The 23,297-nt window shown below is 33.1% G+C and overlaps 1 protein-coding gene across 1 annotated transcript in view; it reads right to left on the bottom strand.

The window, feature by feature from the left end:
• The window catches only part of CSMD3 (CUB and Sushi multiple domains 3), a 1,149,842-nt gene that overhangs the window by 1,094,159 nt on the left and 32,386 nt on the right, over window positions 1-23,297 (bottom strand).

Consider the following 23,297-nt stretch of genomic DNA (forward strand, 5'->3'; position numbering starts at 1 on the left):
CTTTTTCCTGTCTCCGTCTCCAAGATACCACTAACCTTCAGCATTAATTTCAAATAGTATTTCCTCTAGGTTATTTTCCCAGATTTCCTCCGAGAGAGCCACATCCCACCCCCAGATTCTCTAGTTCCACTTTATTTCAGTGACGTGCCTTTCTCTTTCATTCACTGTGAGCTTTAACCACAGGGTATTACTCATTTGTACTGCCCACAAACTAGAGTATATTATAGATCCTTAATTTATTAAATTGTCACCTGAAAACCCAAGACCCCTCCAAATTTCCTCAAGCTGAAGGTCATTTACTGAACCTAAATGCATCCTTCAGCTTTGTAAAATGTAAATGATGAAAGGAAGCAGATTTAGTAAAGGCATAAATTTGAAAAACCTATCAGGATCCATTAGTCTTTCTGTATACTAAACTCAATATTAATATTTCACTTTTATATTATGGTCATAAGATGAAGGCATGTAGTTCTGCAGTGATATTTCCTCCTCAGTACAATCATTATATAACTAGATGCACCACGCTACTTGCTTAAAGAAACCAAAGTATACCAAACTTGTACACTCCTTAAATTTCCTTAAATGCAAAACTTAGGGCAAAATTATAACATATCCAATAATAAATATATACAATAACCTTAATATAGACTAAATTGTAAGGGGAATTTTGTGGACATGCTAGAACTGCTAAAAATAACCAGTGTTCTTTTATAATTTATAATCATAAGTAATTTAATGCTAAAAAAATTCAAAGGTCATACAGTTATAAATTTAGCTGAAGTAATCATTTTGTTTTTCATAGCCTGACCAAAATTTTATTCTTTACAGTACATTCTTTCCAGATAGCAGAATGTTTTTATAATTTTGATTTCATTAGGCAATGCTTTCTTTTTTTATATTTGTTCATCATCTACAAAAAAAGTTTTACTGATAGGCAAAATGACCTCTTCATTTTATCATCTCTATTCAGCAGATTCATTAAGTTTGCCAATTATATAAAGAGAATTTAATTTTTTTATTTTGCCCAAGTAAATTCATGAAAATAGATTTTACATACTTTATATTCATTTAATTAAAAACTACCCCTTTGTATGAATGCTACCCATTACAGAGTATAAATAGGACTTAAAAGAATTTGAACAGTATTCAGTTGTGCTGAAAATAATTATTAAATCATTTGCATCTTTTGCTACCTACTTAATATGGCTATCTATTATTTTTAAACAAACTAAAAGACTGAGGCAAGTGACAGCTATTTTTTGAAAAGCATAAATATTTAAAAATATTTATCAAATTTAGATTAATAATGTGGTTTTTAAATTTTATCATATTCAACAACAAAAATAATTTGAGAACATGAAAATCTTTTGAAAAAATAAAGGTATCAATTAAAAATTGGGGGGGAAACTCTTTTCACCAATACACCAAGAAATATAAATTAAACAAGATACTATGATATGTTCTTCAAATTAACATACACACATTTTAATGGTAATACCGCTAACACTAATGTTAATGAAATTGTAGAAAAATGTGCTTCATACTCATGTTGTTAGGAGATGAATATCAAGAGCCTTAAAAACTGGCCATTTCATCAAGAAAGGAACAGAGAAAATCTCCAGAAACAATGACAGAACAAGCAATAATATGGCACTAGATATATATCTATCAGTAATTACTCTGAATGTAAATGCACTAAATGCTCCAATAAAAAGACACAGGGTGTCAGAATGGATTAAAAAAATAAAATAAGACCCATCTGTATGCTGCCTACAACAGATTCATTTTAGACCTAAAGACACCTGCAGATTGAATGTGAGGGGATAGAAAAACATTTATCATGCAAATGGTTGTCAAAGAAAACTGGAGTAGCCATACTTATTTCAGACAAACTAGACTTTAAGACAAAGGCTGTAACAAGATGAAGAAGGGCACTATATCATAATAAATGGGACAATTCAACAAGAAGATCTAACAACTATAAATAATTATACAACCAACATGGGAGGACCCAGATATATAAAGCAATTAATGACAAACATAAGGGAACTAATTGATAATAATACAAGAATAGTAGGGGACTTTAACACGCCACTTATATCCATGAACAGATCATCTAAACAGAAAATCAACAAGGAAACAATGGCTTTAAATGACACCATGAACCAGATGGACTTAACAGATATATTCGGAACATTTCATTCTAAAACAGCAAAGCACACGTTCTTTTCAAGGGCATATGTGACATTCTCCAGAATATATATTATACTAGGTCACAAACCAAGCTTCAACAAGTACAAAGTATTGAGATCATACCATGCATATTTTCTGACCCCAACAATATAAAACTTGAAGGCAACCACAAGAAAAAATTTGGAAAGACCGGAAGTAAATGAGCATACTGTTTAAACAATATGCTACTAAACAATGACTGGATCAACCAGGAAATCAAAGAAGAAAGTTTTTGAAATATGGAAACAAAGAAAAATGAAAACAGAACAGTCCAAAACCTGTGGGATCTAGCAAAAGCGGTCCTAAGCAATAGCATAGCAATATAGGCCTACCCAAAGAAACAAGAAAAATCTCAAATAAACAACCTAACCTTATACCTAAAGGAGCCAGAGAAAGAACAACAAAGTCTAAAGCCAGCAGAAGGAAGGAAATAAAAATTAGAGCAGAAATAAATGATACAGAAACTAAAACAAAAACAAAAACAGAAACAAAATAATAACAAAAACAATAGAACAGATCAATGAAGCTGGTTCTTTGAAAAAAAAATATAAAATCAATAAATCTCCAACCAGAATTATAAAAAAGAATAAAGACCCAAATAAATAAAATTACAAATGAGAGAAGAGAAATAACAACCAACACCACAAAAATACAAAGAATTATAAGACAATATGATGAAAGACTATGTGCCAACAAATTAGAGAACCTGCAAGAAATGGATAAATTCTTATCAACATATGAACTACCAAAACTGAAACAGGAAGAAATAGAAAATTAGCACAAACAATAACAATCAGTAGTATAAAAACCTCCCAACAAACAAAAGTCCAGGGCCAGATGTTTTCACAGAAGAATTCTACCAAACATTTAAAGAGGAGTTAATACCTATTCTTCTTATACTATCCCAAAAAATAGTAAATGAAGGGAAACCTCCAAATTCAATCTATGAGGCCACCATTACCCTAATACCAAAACCAGATGAAGACTCTGTAAAAAAGAACACTACAAGCCAATATCCCTGATGAATATGGATGCAAAAAATTCTCAGTAAAATACTAGCAAACTGAATCCAACAGTACATTAAAAGAATCATTCACCATAATAAGTGGGATATATTCCAGGGTTGCAAGGGTGGTTCAGTATTCACAAATCAATCAGCATAACACACCACATTAATAAAAGAAAGGATAAGGACCATATCATTTCAATAGATGCAGAAAATCATTTGACAACACACAATAGCCATTCATGACAAAAAACCCCCAACAAAGTAGTGTTAGAGGGAACCATATTTCAACATAATAAAGGCCATATGTGAAAAACCCACAGCTAATATCATCCTCAATGGGGAATAACTGAGTCAGGAACAAGACAGGACTGGTCTTGCCCATTCTGGTCAGGAACAAAACAGAGAGGTCTACTCTCACCACTGCTATTTAACATAGAATAGAAGTCTTAGCCACAGCAATCAGACAACAAAAAGAAACTAAAGTCATCCAAATCATCAAGGAAGAACTTTCACTATTTGCAGAGGACATGATACTCTATATAAGAATGTGAAATACTCCACCAAAAAATTGCTAGAACTGATACATGAATTTCATAAGGTCACCAGATACAAAATCAATTTACAGAAATCTGTTGCATTTCTATATACCAATAATGAAGCAGCAAAAAAAGAAATTAAGGAATCAATCCCATTTACAACTGCACTAAAAACATTAAAATGCCTAGGACTAAACCTGACCAAAGAGGTGAAAAACTTGTACTCTGAAAACTATAAAACACTGATGAAAGAAATTGAAGAGGATACAAATGGAAAGACATTCTATTCTCATGAATCAGAAGAACAAATATTGTTAAAATGTCTATACTACCCAAAGCAATTGACACATTTAATACAATCCCTATCAAAATACCACCCGCATTTTTCACAGAGCTAAAACAAACACCTCTAAAATTTGTATGGAAACAAAAAAGAACCCGAATAGTCATAGCAACCTTGAAAAAGAAAAACCAACCTGGAAGCATCACAATTTCAGACTTCAAGTTATATTACAAAACTATAGTGCTTAAGACAGTATGGTACTGGTGCAGAAACAGACACGTGGTTCAATGAAACAGAATAGAGAGCCCAGAAGTGAATCCACAATTATATGGTCAAATAATCTTCAACAAAGCAGGAAAGAACACCCAATGGGCAAAAGATAGTCTCTTCAACAAATGGTGTTGGGAAAACTGGAGAGCTACATGCAATAGAATGAAACTGGACCAGTTTCTTAACTATACACAAAAATATATTCAAAATGGATGAAAGACCTAATTTGAGACCAGAAACCGTAAAAATCCTAGAGGAGTCAAAGGCAGTAACCTCTTTGACATTGGCCGTAGTAGCTTCCTTCTAGATATGTCTCCTGAGGCAAGGGAAATAAAAGCAAAAATAAACTATTGAGACTTCATAAAAATAAAAGTCTTCTGTACAGTGAAGGAAACAATCCACAAAACTAGAAGGCAACCTATGGAATGGGAGAAGTTATTTGCAAATGATGTATCTGATAAAGGGCCAGTATACAAAATATATAAAGAATGTATAAAACTGAACACCCAAAAAACAAATAATCCAGTTAAAAAATGGGCAGAAGACATGAACAGACATTTTTCCAAAGAAGTACAGGTGGCCAACAGATACATGAAAAGATGCTCAACATCACTCATCATTAGGGAAATACAAATCAAAACTACAATGAGGCATCACCTCACACCTGTCAGAAAGGCTAAAATCAACAACACAAGAAACAACAGGTGAGGCTGTGGAGAAAGGGGAAACTTCTTGCACTGTTGATGGGATTGAAAACTGGTGCAGCCACTCTGGAAAACAGTATGGAGTTTCCTCAAAAAGTTAGAAATAGAACTACCCTATGATCCAGTAATTGCCCTACTAGGTATTTACCCAATGGATACAAAAATACTGATTCAGAGGGCATTTACCAGTTGTCTATTGACTGATGCATGGATAAAGATTATATATATGTATATACACATAATAAGAGGTATTTACTCAAAAAATACAAAAATGCTAAGTGGAAGGTATACATGCACCCTGGATGTTTATAGCAGCATTATCTACAATAGCCAAATTATGGAGACAACCCAAATGTCCATTGACTGATGAATGGATAAAGAGGATGTGGTATATATAAAGTGGAATATTACTCAGCCACAAAAAAGAATGAAATCTTGCCATTTGCAAGGTCATGGGTAGAGCCAGAGAGTATATTGCTATGTGAAATAAATCAGTCAGAGAAAGGCACATACCATAATGATTTCATTCATATGTGGAATTTAAGAAACAAAACAAAGGAGCATAGGGACAAGAAGAGAGAGAGAGGCAAACCAAGAACCAGACTCTTAACTATAGAGAACAAACTGATGGTTACCAGATGAGAGGTGGGAGGGGTTATGGGTGAAATTGGTGATAGGTATGAACACCAAGTGTTGTATGGAAGTGTTGATAGCTATATTGTACACCTGAAACTAATATTACATTGTATGTGAACTAGAGTTTAAATAAAATCTTAAAAAAAAAAAAAACTGGACAGGTCATGTGTCTCAATCATTTTTCACTGAGGACTTTTTTCCTAAGTGAATAATCACAAATGTGGCTAAAAAGTTTGTTTATTTTTTTTAAAAGATTTTATTTATTCATTTGTCAGAGAGAGCACAAGAAGGGGGAGTGGCAGGCAGAGGGAGAAGCAGGCAGGAGAAGCAGGCAGGAGAAGCAGACTCCTGCTGAGCAAGGAGCCCTACATGGCACTCAATTCCAGGACCCCAGGATCATGAGCTGAGCCTAAGGCAGACGCTTAACTAACTGAGCCACTCACACGTCCCTAAGAGTTTATGTTTAAATTATTCTTTTAAATAATAGTATCATAGCAAGAAGAACCACCTAAGTGTACAATAATAGAAGACTGTATAAGTAGACATGTAGAAAGAGATATAGAAATAGATGTAAATAGTTTGGATATCCATAATATGAAGATGTTACAGTCCTTATAGTGGGGTTGACAGAAGACATTTATTCCCAATGAAAAAATGGTTGGCGTACACGGTCAAAGAAAAGATAGCGACTCCAAAACCACATAGAGTATATACCAATTTTGTAGGAAAACATGCATGTGTGAGCATGGATTGTGAAGAAATAATGAGAAAGAAACAATAGTTGAGGATCCTGATAAGTCGTTTCCATAAATATCCTGTATTTATTTCTAGAGTATGAGATTATTGATGTTTTCTCTTGTATAAAATTTATAAATTTTCCAAAATTAGTAATGTTTTATTTTAGGGAAGTATGTTTGCATACTTACCTTATTTAATAAGATATACATATTATTATATATGAGATTATATGAGTATATCTTATATACTTATTATATATGTGTGTGCATGCATTTTCCCTTATTGTAATGTTCTTTCCAATAACATTTATTTCTTTTTCTTTTTCATTTCTGTTCTCATTTTTATTTTTATTATTTTTCATTATTTAAATATAATTAATATACAATATTATATTAGTTTTAGGTGTACAACATATTGATTCAACAAATATATACTTCCTTTAGATAACAACTTTTCATCTTCCATGTTCAATCTCAAATGTCCCTTTCTGAGATTGACCTTGCCAAGTACCTTGCTTCCCATAGATATTATTTTTCCCTTGTCATATTTTTGTCATATTCTTATCCTATATAACATGTATTGACATTTTGGCAACATATTTAAACACTGATTTGGGGATTATCTGTTTAATCTGACTGCCCCTTGAGAGGAAGGATCACATCTAGTGTGTACTAGTTGTCTGAGATTTAGTAAATGCTCAAATAATATTTGCAGAAAATAACAGTAACACAGCCTCTGGCATAATGGAGCCCTAAAGAGAATTTACAGAACAAAATTGGATAAACTGTCTAAAAGCAAAGAATTAGGAAAGAGGACAGAATACATGTGATAAAAAGAGCAGGGATGGGGAAATAGTCTTTGAGTTCTAACTCTTTCTAGAACATATTTGTTAAACTTGGCCAATATTTCTCATCGCTCTGGTCTTCAATAAAATCTGCTCAAAAAAAGCTATAAATTAATTAATGAATTAATTAATTAATTTAAAAAATGATATTTGGAGAATGAAAGAATTCTGAATGCACATCATCTTACACAGTTTTCTACTGGTTATATTTAGTGATTCCTTAAGAAGTTTTGTAGTTAAGCTCATTAATTCAAAAATCTGTGAACCACTTATTTTAGGTTAAGTTTTCTTCCATATGAAATATTCTTTTACTAGTACTACTCCTTAGTAGGTCTAAAATTTATAGAAATTTAAGGTTGTGAGCACACTGATAAATAATTGTTAACATTTCTCAATTTGAAAATGAAAACGTTAATGTTAAATTCTTGTCTTTTTTTCCTTTCACTTACATTTTGACATTTACTTGGTACCCTGAAAGATTAATAAGCTCCACTATTAGCATATCAACAGGCAAATAAAGAGTTTTTACTTTCTTTCCTCAATAATATGAGTGACATGTAGTAATTAATACTAGTTGAGGAATGGCTTGTATTTTCTTGCTTTTCAAATATTAATTTGAATATTTTTCCATAATGTTGTGATAGTGAACTCTCACAATATGAAATGCTCAAGTTAAAAATTCAATAGTTAGAATTTAATTTTGAATGCAAATCCATAAAAAAATCACACAATATACACAGTAAATTTTCTTAAAAAGTTAATTCTCGAAAATTTCACCAGCTTGAGTTACTGTAAAATGACTGAAAAAAGAACATTGATACAATGAAGAGTTTAAGGAGCTCAAGTTTCAAAGAAGTGATTAATGGTCTATTTAAAATAAACAGCAACTTGGCAGTTAAAATAGGAAGATATGACATTTTCAATGACTGATGTGTACTTAAAGGCAATGCACAAAAGATAAATTACCAAAAATCAAGGGAGATATGCAAAATAAGGCATTAAAATCTTTGACTCATAAAGTCAGCTTTTAAAACTATATAACTTTGACAAAATTGGAAAAGGGAGCATTTAAGGAGTAGTATGAAGAAAAATAAGTATTATTTAACATAACATTGAATCTCTATTTTATTAAACTAAAAAATAAAGGTTGTTTCCTGTGTAATTATAAAATGTAAAATGGTGGGTCAATTGAATTATTGAAGATTGATTGCATTAATGGCTCTGGTTCTTAACCCCTCCTTGTATCCATGTCCTTTGCTATGAGACTTTATAACTTCTCTCACTGAGGGGGCTGGGTTTACTTCCTTGACCCTTGTTTCTGAATTTGGCAACATGAATTTCTTTGACCAGTGCTGTGTTAATGGATGTGGTGCATGTAGAGCCTTAACAAAGCACTTGTACATTTGGACTTAAGCTCTTGTGATTTAACCATCATTATGAATACATGCCCAGGTTTGCTTTGCTAGAAGTTAGAACAAGTAGACCAGAACCAAGTTATCACACTTGTGTCCACCATGGTCGACTTAGTTCCACTGATAGACAACGAATACCTGATTGTGTAAGCAAGTCCAGCTAAGGCCAGTAGAAAATTTCAAGTACCTTTCAGATTTTTGAGCTAAGTCAATGCTTTTGTGTTAAGTGACTGGTACATGGTTTGTTGCACATCATTTTGACAATAGATAACTATTACATGTAGAAATGACCATTACTAAATTCTGGACTGTTTGTTTGAATAGATCAAAAATATAAATTCGGAGTTTCCTTATAGGGACACTGCAGCCATAATTCACTAAATGGAATCTTTGTGGAATCTAGTTAATGAACATATTCATCAACTACTTATTCTATGCAGAAAACTGTGTCATTAAATATGGGTATGTTGACTAAAAATCCTGGATATGTTAAGACTGCTCAGACATGTATTCGAACAACAAAGCCACTATAGCTATGAAACATTTAAAACATTGAAACTAAGACAGTGGTCAAATGGCAAAAACTCTCCATGGAAAACAAAAACATAATCAAAGGAAAACCTAACTAGGGCACTGTCGAAATTCCCACTTAATTTTCCTGAAGGGAATGTCATGTTCAAGTTTAGTTAAAATTTATAGAAAAGGCTATAACTGAAGAAGAAGAAGAAGAAGAAGAAAGAGGAGGAGTAGAGGAGAAAAAGGAGAAGGGGAGGAGGAGGAAGGAAAAAGAAAAAAGGAGAAAGAAGTTGTTATCAGCAAGAGGACAGTTACTGAGATAAAAGCAAAACCTTTCAGTGCTATGGGCAGAGCTTGTTTTCTCTAAGGAAAATTTTGAAGAAGGAAACTTAAAAGGCCTGGGAACCATTCCCCAGAGGGGAGATACTCAATATATATTTCATAGCAAAATAATTGAGCAGGATGCAGTGGGAATTACCAAGGATCAGTGATCCATCCCACTCAAGGAATAATGTTAGGAACAATTTGGTGAAAAATGATATCTTTCAGTACCAAAAACTTCAATAGATAGCTATACACACACACACACACACACACACCAAAGCAAGTATAACCAAAATAAACAAACAAGGACATAAACAGAGGAATGGGGAGAGACTCATAGACAAGAGAGAGAATGGAGAGAAGCCTAGGTGTCATTCTTGTATAAGTAATCCATTAAAAGTAATTGACTTAGAAAACTTGACCATTTGTGAAACATGATCCAGAAAACTATTTTTCACAAAACAAAAAAATTTTAAATGTATTCTATATCTCATTTAGGCAAAACATTTGCACTGCTACCTTCTCATTTAATGCTCTCAGAAACCATTATCATATTCTTTCCAACACATAAAAATTGGCTTTCAGGGAGGTTAGAAAATTGGCCTCAAAGTACACAGTAGAAGAAAACATTTGTACCCATTTAGACGTCTATTGGAAAAGAAGAGTGAAATGGTTGATACATGAATCCTAGGTTAAGGTAAATAATAGCTCATGGGATAAAACAGAAGCACTATAGTATGTATACAGGCTAGAAGCAAGATTTTTTATATTAGATGCTAGTTTTAAAATGGTTTTTCACTAACAGTACTTAGCAAAATTACGCTGTCTAATTTCCAGTTTTGTTAAGTAAAGAAGGAAAAATTATAATAGAATCTATGTCATAGTGGCATTTAGCAGAGACAATATTGTTGGGATTCAGAGCCAGCTCTGATTTGTGGTTGTGGTGGTTGTTATAAGTAAAGAACTTGAGTGCTCAATAACATGAAGAAAAGAACATATGCTTTGCAACTATAGAACTTGATTTGTAATCAGGCTCCAATATGAACTGTCTGGAACTCTTAAAATATAGTGTGACATCTCTACTTTTCATTACTGTTTCTTCATGTGGCTCTAATGTTTTCAAAATTGGAGGAAGGGGTTGCACTTGGGAAATAAATGAATATAAAGTTCCTAGTTCAGTGCCTGATACATAAGATCTATCAGGAATGGTAGCTATTAGTGACATTTCAATTAATTGTGTTTATTAATAGTTAACATGTATTAAATGACTTAAATAATATTTAAAAGTGATTATATTGGTTTTGGCAAACAGAAAGAACAGAGAATGTTGTTTGAATATCCTCTCTTGCTTGCTCAGAGTTATATGTTCCTAAGACTCTATAGAGAGATGGCCTGTTGAGTTTTAAACTGGAAGAAACTCAAAACTTATTTGAAATCCATTTTTTCAGTTGGAAAGTGAAAGATTCATTATTTCGTGAGATCATTTAAGTAGCAATGGCAGAACTTGGGCAAGAATTGGGGTTTATGATGTTTGTTTCAATGGAAAGAAGTCAATTCCAGAAGACATCATCCAAGAAGCTGAAATATGAGATATAATCCTAGAACTTGATAAATATAAGTGGGTAAACAAAAAGGGAAGAATTACAGGGTGGGCTAAGTGAACAAAGCTAAGTGCACAGCTAACTTCAGAAAGTGAGTTGCTCACAGTCTCTGAAAGGGAGTTTCCAATATAGAGGAATGGAAAGGATTGGTGAAGACAGGTTCAAGGTCTTATAGCAAGTCATGAATGCCTGGATTATGTGGACATTGTTCTATAGAAATGGACAAGTCATTAGATGCAATAATAAAACTTTCTGAAGTATCTAAGGACATTTAAGAGCAAGGGGAAGGGCAAGTGAGAAGGAGAAGAAAGCACTATCATTTTGTTCTTAAATGTAATTGGAAGTAGTAATTAGTACATAGAAATGCTAGATATAGAATAATGCATATAGTATATAAGGAAGGGAAGAGAAAAGCAATAAAGTCCTATAAATAATCATTCCATCCAAGTGAATTATGTAAATAAAAGATGGATGAAAAAGGAGTTTTAAATATATATTTTTAAATCTAGTCAAAGTTAGTAATGGCAGCATCAGAAAAACTTTGTTATGTATACAAATACTTCTAAAGACAGGGTATTTCACTAAACACAATACAGACAGATCATTTGGGAAAAATGATTATCTTTGCTTCAGGCAGGTAGCTCTTTGTGGCTTTAATTAGCATTCCATAACATCTTTTGAGTGGCAACCAGTCTTTTACCTTAATTTTCTGATTTGACGTTTTCTTCGTGGTAAAGGATTATCAGTTATCACCAAAGTTAACACATAAAATTAACCATGTCAGTAAAAAGGCATTAATTTCCTTTTGACTCTTTTGGGAATTGAGAGAACAGTCACCAAAGCAACCAGAATACTTTACCAAAATATCAGTGAATTATATTTCAAGTTTAAATACAGCACATACATAGATACATTTTATTTTCTTTACAACATGGATTGTTTTAAGGCCAGGGTTTAAGTACCAGGAGAAGTTGCTCAGAACTACTCAAAAATACATCTGTAGTTTCTGTGACTATTGCAGCTTAGATGGTGAGGCTATATCCTAGGATTTCATAATCTAGTGAAGATGTGCACTAATATGAGTGCAAACAACTGGCCTAATCTTACATTTACGATCATCTTTTTCATTCTCTCTGATAGTGGAGCTTGAAGGAAATGTGATGGTGTTCTTCAAAACCAGTTTTTCATCTTAACTCTGAAAAGCTTTAACAACTCCCAAAAGCATATATCCATTACTGATATTAAAATGTAACTAAATAAGTATGGAGAGAGGAACTGTGAGATATTAGTACAAAGAGTTAAACATTTTATTTTACTAGTAAATGATTAAAAAACAAAACAACAGTTTGCCTTCATAAAGTATATCTCTTAAGTAGCAGGGTTTTTTGTTTTTTGGGTTTTTTTTTTTTTTGTAGCTTAGATTTTTTTCAGTGAACACATTTTGGTTCCGAACATTAAGTTATAAACCAGGTGCACTATTGACTTCAAGACAGAATAGAACAACTATCCAAGCATTAAATACAATTGCGCCCTCTGAATATAAAGACCAATTTTTTAGTCCTTACTCAGTCAAAACTATCTTTAGAATCAGTGGGAGTTCTTACTAAATTAGGAATGAATTGGATTTAATAAACCCACAGCTGTGTCCATTTTAGCATTGCTTTTTCTCTAGGATTCATCGTTATTTTTTTTTTAATTTTAGCTAATGAAAAACTGTTTTGTATTACAAATATGATGAATAATTAGACAACCAGAAGCTGATTTTGACAGCTCTATTTCTGAAAGTCTTCTTGAAAAGATAGTATCACTAGAGTAACATAGAACACTCATGTAAAAAATCAAGGGTTTAGGGCAAAACCTAACACTTTAAATTGTATTTACTTTCTGCTTTTATGATACCATCTTATGGGTGTCTTTTGGATCCAAATAAAAAGAGCCTCTGGTCTGAAAAAATTATTTCAAATAAATAAAGAATCCGGGGGGGGGAATTGGAAATTATATATAGAAAATTTGGCAAAAGCACCAGGCTGAGGTTTGGAATCTTCCCATTCTCCCCTCTTTTTCTTTTCAGAGGACATAGAAAGGAAAAAAGCAATAATAAAACATGATTGGTTCCTATGATTATGACATTGTAAAGGGAAGGCAATTTTTGCATTAATATTAGGAAAATTCTCCTGAAACACACAGAAACAGCTGTTTTAAATTCATCCATAACAAATGTAAAAGTAAATACTCTTTTGAAATTATGATGATAAAAGATTCATCTCAGCAATCAAACCTTATTTCCCCTCTGAAAACATTTGTGTGTTGCTGAAATTAGAGAGATTTTCCATCCCTGAATGATAGTAAGAACGATTTTGGAACCCATAGAGCAATGTGAACCAGAGAGGTCCGTATTGTAGTTGTTGATGCATCAATCATGACCAAGTAATGCCTATGATCTATTCACGTATAAACTTTTAGTTTCAAGCAAAAGGGACTGGAAAAACTCAATCACCAAAGTGATTCCCAAAGCCAACTTCATGAAATAATTATATCGATTTGAAACATTAATAACTACTCTCTTGAAATGTTACTTTCAAATAATTTCTTTTTTTTTAAGATTTCATTTATTTATTTGACAGAGAGAGACAGCCAGTGAGAGAAGGAACACAAGCAGGGGGAGCGGGAAAGGAAGAAGCAGGCTTCCAGCAGAGGAGCCTGATGTGGGGCCCAATCCCATAACGCCGGGATCACGCCCTGAGCCGAAGGCAGACGCTTAACCGCTGTGCCACCCAGCCCTCAGATAATTTCTTAATTAAAAATGTGTCCTATAGAATTTCTAAAGTGAATCTAACACAAAACACAATTACTTCCAAAATTTAAAAGGATGGGTTAAAATTATGCTCTATTTTTTTAAATCTATGAACATGATTGCATATGCTATATGAATAACAAAAATGAAGGTCAGCAAATAAAAATACATAGTATGTTGTAAAATAGTGTGTTACTATTACCATGGCTTGATATATAGCAACCGTGGAGAAATTAGACATGCTCCACATTTTTGAAAACAACTGAATAAACATGTAATGAACAAGCAAAAGTTTATAGTCATAAAGATAAACAACCATAAACTATAGGAGCTTCATCCAAAAGAGAATTTAGCTTTAAATTTCTTTAAATCAGGATAAATGTCTTTTTCTCCCTCTATCAGATTCTAATTCAGTGACTTCAATGCATATTTTTTCCTATATATTGAGAAATTGCATGTAGTAAGAGGGAAAACAATTGTAATTTTAAAGTGATATCCTGATATCTGTCTGAATAGGGTATTTGTTCAGCAAACATTTCATCCACGTATTATTCACCCACTCCTACAAATGTGTGCCATTTATACTGTATGTACAGGGGCATACACTTCTGTGTACCTGAGAATAAAAATGTGGCATAACTATTTTAGGAAGAAAAAGCAAAGAGACAAAAAAGTAGAATAGCAAGTCATGATACTGACTGCCAGAATTAAGAAAATATTTTCCCATTGCAGATTAAAAAAAAAGAAACAAGCTGACAACCATTTGGTCCCTAAAATACACAGCGTATTTGTGCGTGTGTTTTTGTATGTATGTGTTTGTGTGTGTGTGTGCGTGTGTGTTATGAATGTGCCGTATGCAAGACATGGAGTTAGGTCCTTATTATATAAAATNAAAAAAAAAAAAAAAAAAAAAAAAAAAAAAAAAGAAAAAAAAAACCTAAATAAATAAATAAATAAATAAAAGAAAACAAATTCCTGCCCTAATGAAGATTATGTTGCTAACGGTGAATATAAATTGTCTAGACATGCTGGGATTTTCAATCTCATCCTGAGGATCACTTAATACATTGTTGAAATCGTACTCCCTTAAGCATTAAAAGTAATGCTAAAAGATGATATGCTCCCAAAACCTGAAACCGGAGGAAGTATTACACAATAGGAAACTCATGTGTTTTCTCACAAGAGGACTTCTATTTGAATTACCTCTCTGTCATTTGAGAGCTAGGCAACTTGGACAATTTTCTTAACTCTATGTCTTATTTTCTCATGAATAAAATGTGAATCATAAATGTCTATCAGCCTAAGTGGTATATGAAAGTACTTATAAACTATGAAATGATGTGTAATATCATTTTAATGGAAAGTATGAAATAAGAGGGGTAAGTTCTAGAAAATTTTTTTTACAAATCTGGAAATTATGTAATAAATCATTTTAATGATTAGGAACAAGAAAACTGATTCAATTTCAGAATGAGTTTCACATAAAAGTTTGTATGTAAAAGGGGGCTAAGCACATTTCAGAGGAAAGACAAAGGAAGGTAGAACGAGCTGTATGATCACTATTAGGCGGAATAAAATTTAGGATAATCTAAGGACTGTAAAATTTTTAAGTACAAGGGCAACAACAAGAAAAATATTTAAAAGGTTATCTTCAAAACCAACAAATGAGAAAGTACCCTATCAGCCTAAGATCTAAAGTATATAGGATAAAGTGCATGCTTGCTTTTTTTTTTTTTTTTTTATTAGAGAGAGTATAGAATAATCATGATCAAGAAGGGCTTGAAGCTCAGCATTAGTGAGAGGATTATTTAAAGGATATCAAGCTATTTTAAATGAGTTGAGTTGAATTATGTCCCTGGATAATGTAACAAATTGCAGATTTGATCTTACAACCATTGTCATCACCTGATAAATCACGAGGATAATATGTGTTGTCAGAAATTGTATGTGGTAAAACTGTCAAATTTCAAAGTAACGGAGAGAGGAAATTGGAAAAATATAAGAAAAAAAGAGTTTGACACTTAACAGTGGCACAAATATACAACAGAACTATTAATTCTAGTTTGAAAATATTTAGGAGACACCTACCATTTTAAAGAATTGCATTCAATTCTGATACTTAAAGATTAACATAACATGAAATGTACAGTCTTGGCATAATCAGGATCATGGAAAAACAGAGACATGTGATAAAGGCTGTGATAGATTTGTGTACAGTGCTCTGAAGAATGAAGAGGTAACACTAATATTATCTAGGAAAGTGACAATAGACTTTATATAGGAGATAAGTTTTGGATCTGAATGTTAAGGAGGCAAATTAGAATTTTACAGACAGAGAAATAAACCCTTCAGTGCATTTGAAAAAGAAGTAATGTGTCAATAATTTACTAAGAACAAATAATGTAAAGCATGGCATAATGAACAAAACAATGAACCAGGAGTCAGGCAGTACGGTTTGTAATCTGATACTAAACTATATGAGCATAGTCAAAGTACTTGAGATGTGTATATATATATATATATATATATAATTTAACTTATATTATTAATATATAGCATTAATAAACATACTTATTAATAAGTCATTGAGTTTATAATTAATATTTTATAAATCTATATTAACTATATATTAACAAACCTATGTTATATATTAATATCTTTTTGTCAGGCCCTAGTTTCCTTATATATAAAGTATGGATTATGCAACAGTTTTACTTTTTTCTGATCTATTATAATTCTCAAAGAGGAGAATTTCAGTGTATGTCTTGATTTAAAGAACAAATATGTTAAGTATGATTATTAGAAACAGCAATCAAAACTGTCATTCATTAAGTACTTACATAAGCTACCATATTTTATCACTGATGGCACATGTATGGATAATTTGTAGACCTATGAACTGAACAGGGATAATTGCAGATGCTGCAAACACTGTAACTACAATGGTCTCTTATTTAATATTAAAGTTTGGTAACCTGAATAAAGGTCTCTAATGACAATGCTCTGTTTGGGCCTGTGGTAATATTGAATATATTTAGCAAATTTGTATATAACAGTACACAAGTTGTGTTTACCAAATTAGTAGATTACAGAAATTAGAAAAGGTAGCTAAATTAGAATTAAATAAGAATTATGCAGCCTGGAATAATGAGCTAGGTGTAAAAACTAAATTTGAAAAGAAAATAAAGGTAAAATCTTCTCATCAAGAGCTACAATCAATAATGTTTCGTATGAGCAGACTATATACATTTCATCTCATCCCAAGATAATTCGTTTTTAAATTTGAACGTAGAATATATGTCTTTTTTGCTGTCTAGAATCTGGTTCAGTAATTGGAATGTAGCAAATCTTCAGTACCTATCTTTTGAACTGCACTTCCAAAAATTTAAGTAAGACAACATGTATGATAACTTTAAAACATGGCTGTTATAACCAGCTTCAACTAAATTATAGTTCCCACGTGAGGAGAGATGAAATGTAGATGAATTTGCACTGCATAGATCCAATATTAACTATCAAGGCAGGATTCAAGGAACTACGTTTAAGGGGCTCATTGAATGTGACTTTAACACTGGACATTTTAAACTTTACCATAATTATCCATGCAAATATCTGTCTCATAGATACACTTTGAATTCTGTGTGGAAAAATAGTATGTGTTCACATGTGGTATGATGGAACCCAGGGCATATACGGTGTTTGCCAATGATGTGGTTATATATTAAAACAAAACAAAACAAAAAACCAAAACCCTGATTTGTAGCATTTGCCAATTTTAACAGTGTGGATAGTCCCACCAGGGCCAATGTCCAAATACCAGTGGACAAAGCAAAGCAGTGCCAAAGCAAACTGGCTCCAGCAACCCACAGGCACATAGGCACACTGGGTTATGATGGCATAGCATAGATGTTCAGTAAATCCTCATTGAATTAATAAATCTGAGGTTGTGAGGAGCAATTGAGAATATATTGGTAGCTAGCCACAGAAGAAGTTAACATATCAGTAATTTCTAAATTGTTATGATGTTCTCACATAGACGAAGGATTAGACTTATTCTAAGTAGCTCTTTGAAGTACACCTGGGACCAAAGTTTAAAGTTACAGAAAAAAACAATCTGTTCTAAACAATTAGCTACAGCTCTTTTGTAAGGTAGTAAAAATAAACAAATAAACAAACATGAAATTAACCACCTGTTTCAAGAATTCCATAGAGACATCCTGCATTGAGCAAGGAAATCAATGATCTAACTCAGTGGTTTTCAAATCAAAATATATCAGAATGTGGGCAGCAGATTTTTTGTATAGTTCCTCAATTGATTTTAACACAGAAGAATGAAAAAGCCATGGATTGACTGCTAAAATTATTCTGATTCTATGTACATGGCTGCTGCAATGCTACAGTTACAATTAGGCATAAATTTAAAAAAAATCTACAAACATGAAATTGTTTTCAATAGTTGGAGGTCATAGTAAGACTTTCCTCATGAACTTGAAAATTAAAGAAATGAAGTTGCCACCACTCCGTAACAAGCTGGCTGACCTAGCAGGGTTAGCAGAAGGCTAAAAAAATAAAAGATTCAAGAATTTCTTTCACTTAGGCAATATAGATGTAATTATAAACAAATGGAGCTGTATTCTGTAGTTTTTTTCATAAATAAGGGCATTGACTGATCTAAAGATAAAATAACGGTATTGACCAAAATAGAATTAATAAAAAGGAGCAAAGAAGCATTTACAGAGTTGCAACGCCTATTTCTGCAAGATGTAGAGAGAATTTTTGCAAGAAAATTTCAAAAATGTCTGGGTCCAGAGCCACCAGTAAATTATTCCTGATAAACACCCCCCCAAACCAGACATTTTGTCACATTAACCAATTTTTTTTATTTCCTTTCTATTTTCACAGAAGCAAGTCTTGGTTTGCCATGTAGCTTGACTGCAAGGAGAGATACACTGTAAGCCACAGAAGTGTACCTTGGTCACCATTATTTATTTATGCCTAGCACAGCTTTTGGCAAATAATAAAAACTTACATATATACATATATTTAATCAATGGGTGATCACAGATATAGCAGCATTTTTTGATCCTTATGACACTCTTCATTCTCCGTGGGATTTAATAGATTGGAATTCTTTTGTCTGTCTTAATTGTGATGGCACTTCGTGTTACTCAAAGCCATTTGGTCTTGAAAATCTCTAGATCAGCAAGTGGAGGACCAGATACAGCCTGCCTAATCCCCAAGCAAACACATTCAGCTCCTCTATTTAAAATAACCATATTATTTCATTTTTACTTAGACAAGTAACTTTTACATTGTTTTTCCTTATTTACTCATCGCCTTATATCCATCATCATAGATGCTAATATATTCTCCATATTCAATATATAGTAAATAATTCTCACAAATAGATAAAGACACTAGTCCTTGTGGGTTTCTTATTGATTGTTTGTTTTCATGTTCTATTTTTTGTAATGGATATTATGTACTGAAGATAAATTCTAACTACCAGGGCTCCAGTAAATCTTGCCCTATACACCCCTCCAATAGCCCACAACATAGGCTCATTAGGAAAACTGTGTATGTGTGTCTACATTTTCTTATCACCTACTATCTCCTTAATTCCTTGCAAATTGATTTATGTCTCTACCATTCTACTGAGACAGCTCATTAAAAGGTTATTTGTCTATGGCCAAAGCCAGTGATCCTTTCCAAGTGCTCTTTTTCCTTTGATCTTTAATGCCTTCAGTGTTGTACATCTTCCCATCCTCCTTGAATACCCTTCAATTCCCTGCCAGTGAACCCTCATGGCTCTCTTCCAACCTCTATCAATTGTTCTTCTTCTGCCTCTTTCATTAGGTCACAACCCATTTTCTACTTTTAGAGGAGAATGGTCTCCACGGTTTTATAGTCGACATTTTACTCTTTTCTTTTTATACTTTGTATACTCCCTGCTACTCAGGTGTATTGAAAACAGTAGCCATAAAATAAGTCTCCCAAATTCTGCATTGCTATGAGGATTAAATGAAGCATATAATACACATTCAATATATGGTATCTATCATCATATTTTCCTAAAATCTAAACACCCTTTTTTTATTATTCACTGGATGTCAGTGAAAAAATGTCTTACTGGCATCTCAGATCTAGTCCCTAAATATCTAGGTCTGGGGCACCTGGGTGACGCAATCAGTTAAGGAATTGACTCTTGGTTTCAACTCAGGACCTGAAGGAGTCCTGTGTTGGGCTCCCACACTCAGTGCGGAGTCTGCTTAAGATTCTCTTTCCCTCTCCCTCTCCTCTGCCCCTCCATCATTCCTCACCCCTGTGCTTGCTCACTCTCTCTCTCTCTCTCTCAAATAAATAAATAAATATTTAAAAGAATCTAGTCCTTCTTCTCCCAATAACCAGCTCCTTCTTCTGGTCATACTATACTTGTTACTATCATTACTATTATTTTAAGTTAAAAGCTCTTCCCCCTAAAAGTCTTAACCTGTGGAGAACATATGGTTCAGTTAAGTCAAGAAGATCAGTATGTAGAATAGATATACATATATCTCCAATATGTATGTATATACATAACAATTCAGTCTAACATTTTGATTTTATAGAGAAGGCAAATCAGGCCCAGAGAGTTCAAGTTCCAGACAGAATCAGATTTGCACCTATTGCCTTATGTTCCTTAGAACTTATGGCAAATGTTATTTTGAATGTATAAAATATAAAAATAAAATGTTATGAAGGGGAAAGTGAGCCATTTNCCTTATGTTCCTTAGAACTTATGGCAAATGTTATTTTGAATGTATAAAATATAAAAATAAAATGTTATGAAGGGGAAAGTGAGCCATTTGTCAAATAACCTCTCACAGAAGTGCAGGGATGTGTGTAGTCATTTCCTTATAAGAAACCATGTCAAGAAAAAGTCATTTCACTTATGAGCAATTGCTGATTGTCAAGCATGGAATCCTGCTTTCTGGCTGCCTCACCACATCCCTGGAGTCAGTTCACATCCTACTAAAGCCTCAACCACCAAAGACACAGACCAAAATAACTTTAGTTAGAAAACTGTGAAGTTACGTTTAGGGTGACACCGCTAAATCCTCTGTGCTGCTCATTCTTTTTTTTTTTTCCACATGTGAATAAGGTGAATTTTATTTTTATTTTAACTTCCCTTTAAATTTTACTTCCTATGAGTTCAGGAGTTTTGGGGGTTTTTTGTTTGTTTGTTTGTTTGTTTGTTTGTTTTTGCATGTGCTGTTCATTCTGTACTGACCTGTGCCCCACATCAAATAGCAGGGTCTTCTTCTTTAAAACTGNGGGGGTTTTTTGTTTGTTTGTTTGTTTGTTTGTTTTTGCATGTGCTGTTCATTCTGTACTGACCTGTGCCCCACATCAAATAGCAGGGTCTTCTTCTTTAAAACTGAAACACTTCATTAAAAAAGAAAACTTTATAGTTTTTGAAATCAATAAATAAAAATACATATCATTACAGGTATTGATTCTTGGTTATGATGGGATTCTTTAAAGCCCCAAACTTAAGTAGTTTGGTTTGTGAGATTGAATTAATTGAGCTAGTTTTGCTCAAAATTAGGATTCAATGATCTTAAATATGTAAAAGCCTAAAATTAGTTATTCATTCCCTGTGCTAGTAGACTTTATAGCACTCTAGACCAAAATAAACAGAAAACCCGTATTTCCGAATGAACCATGTTAATTTGAATATGACAGATGATGTTGAGTTGCTGAACTAATCCTTCACTGGCAACAAGAATATGGTACTGACAGCTTCAGGGCAAGATCCTTTCAGTGTATTACGTCAGTGTATTTTATGATGGAAAAATCTTCTTCTTTTAAAAATATATCACCCACAAAATTTTCTTATCTTCAACATAATAGTTAAGACCATGGACTTTTAAAGCCCAAATGTATGGGTTAAAATTCTTAGGCTTGGACTTAGGCAAGTTATGTAATATTGTCATTGTGAAAAGCATTGTGTCCCTGATCTTGGCACAGACAAAATAAAGAACTAGGAAATGGCACTCAAAGTGAAAGCAGAAAAGTTTAATTAAACCAATAGTACAGTCTGTAGGGGAAAGTGAGCAGGTTCCGTGAGGTGCAACTGGACACTCCATTTTTTTTTTTGAATTGGGTATTCATTGGGTCTTTCTGGTCGGGGAGGAACTGTGAGGTAGGGGGTGCAGGGGGGTTCTCTAATGGAAGCTGCTTCCATTCATTTGGGTGACTCCTCCAATACGTTGGGAAGAGCAGGTTTTGACCCTACAAGGTTTGTACCGGAACAATCTTGGCAGCCTTTCTCCATCCTCATAATGGTACCTCATCAGGATTGTTGTGAAGATCAGATGAGGTTGTACTATGTATACAGATGATCATAATGCCTATCACAGAGTAAGTACTTGGTAAAGCTTAGCTATAATTACTTGTATTAACTCCATCTGATAGAAACAACTCATGTTAACCAAGCTCACAGACACGAATGCATATATTTAAAATGTCCTCATATTAATTTACCATTAGAAGTGCAATCTTGGGATTAACAATACTGTTATTCAGAGAAATTAAAAAAGAAGCTATATTACAATCAGAAGTTGGCTTGATGGACTGGAATTTAAAAAACAAAATGTAGAGATAAATCAAGGCATGTTCATGGGTTGGAGTTCCTTTCGGTTAAATCCTTTCTACTCAAAGTGTGCTAGTATCACCTGGCAGTTTTGTGCTTTTTTTTTTTTAAACATGCACAACATCAAGTCTTGCTCCAGATCTTCAGATAAGAATCTGAATTTCTCTACGATCAGAGGATTTGTAAGCCCATCAAAGTTTGTGAAGTGCTATTGCTGATAGTGCTTAAAGGGCATGGGTACTTTACCCAGCTGTACCCATTTGCCTCCAGTAGTGTTCTTCTTGTTTTTCCCTTCATAACAGGGAACACCATCACCACCACTACCCATCAATACATTCGGTCTTTACATATGTCAATACCTTCTAAAGGGAATCATAGAAACTTTCTCTTGGAAGTGACTTGGCATAAAGATGTGCTGATGAGTAAATGTGACTTAAAGTTTGAGTCTTTGTGCACATTTTTAAGCTCTTCAGCTTTAAGCTGGTGAAGAAAGGAGAAGGCTTGCCTTCCAAAGGTCTAGAAATAACAATTTCAAAGACAGACTTCTTGAAATCAAGTATACACTGCATTTTTCAATAGCTCCACTTAATTCTATTATTAGGCTAATATTTCAAAACATAGGTCTACAAGAAAACTCAGATAATGACAATTAATTACATTAATCAAACATATCTAAATGTTAAGTTATTAAGTTTTCAATGGGAAGTAAAGAAAAAGAAACAATACAGAACTATTTTCTCAGCCTGGACAATAACCACTGAAG

This window comes from Ailuropoda melanoleuca, chromosome 9 (genome assembly GCF_002007445.2).
Source record: "Ailuropoda melanoleuca isolate Jingjing chromosome 9, ASM200744v2, whole genome shotgun sequence".
Classification (NCBI taxonomy): Eukaryota; Metazoa; Chordata; class Mammalia; order Carnivora; family Ursidae; genus Ailuropoda; species Ailuropoda melanoleuca.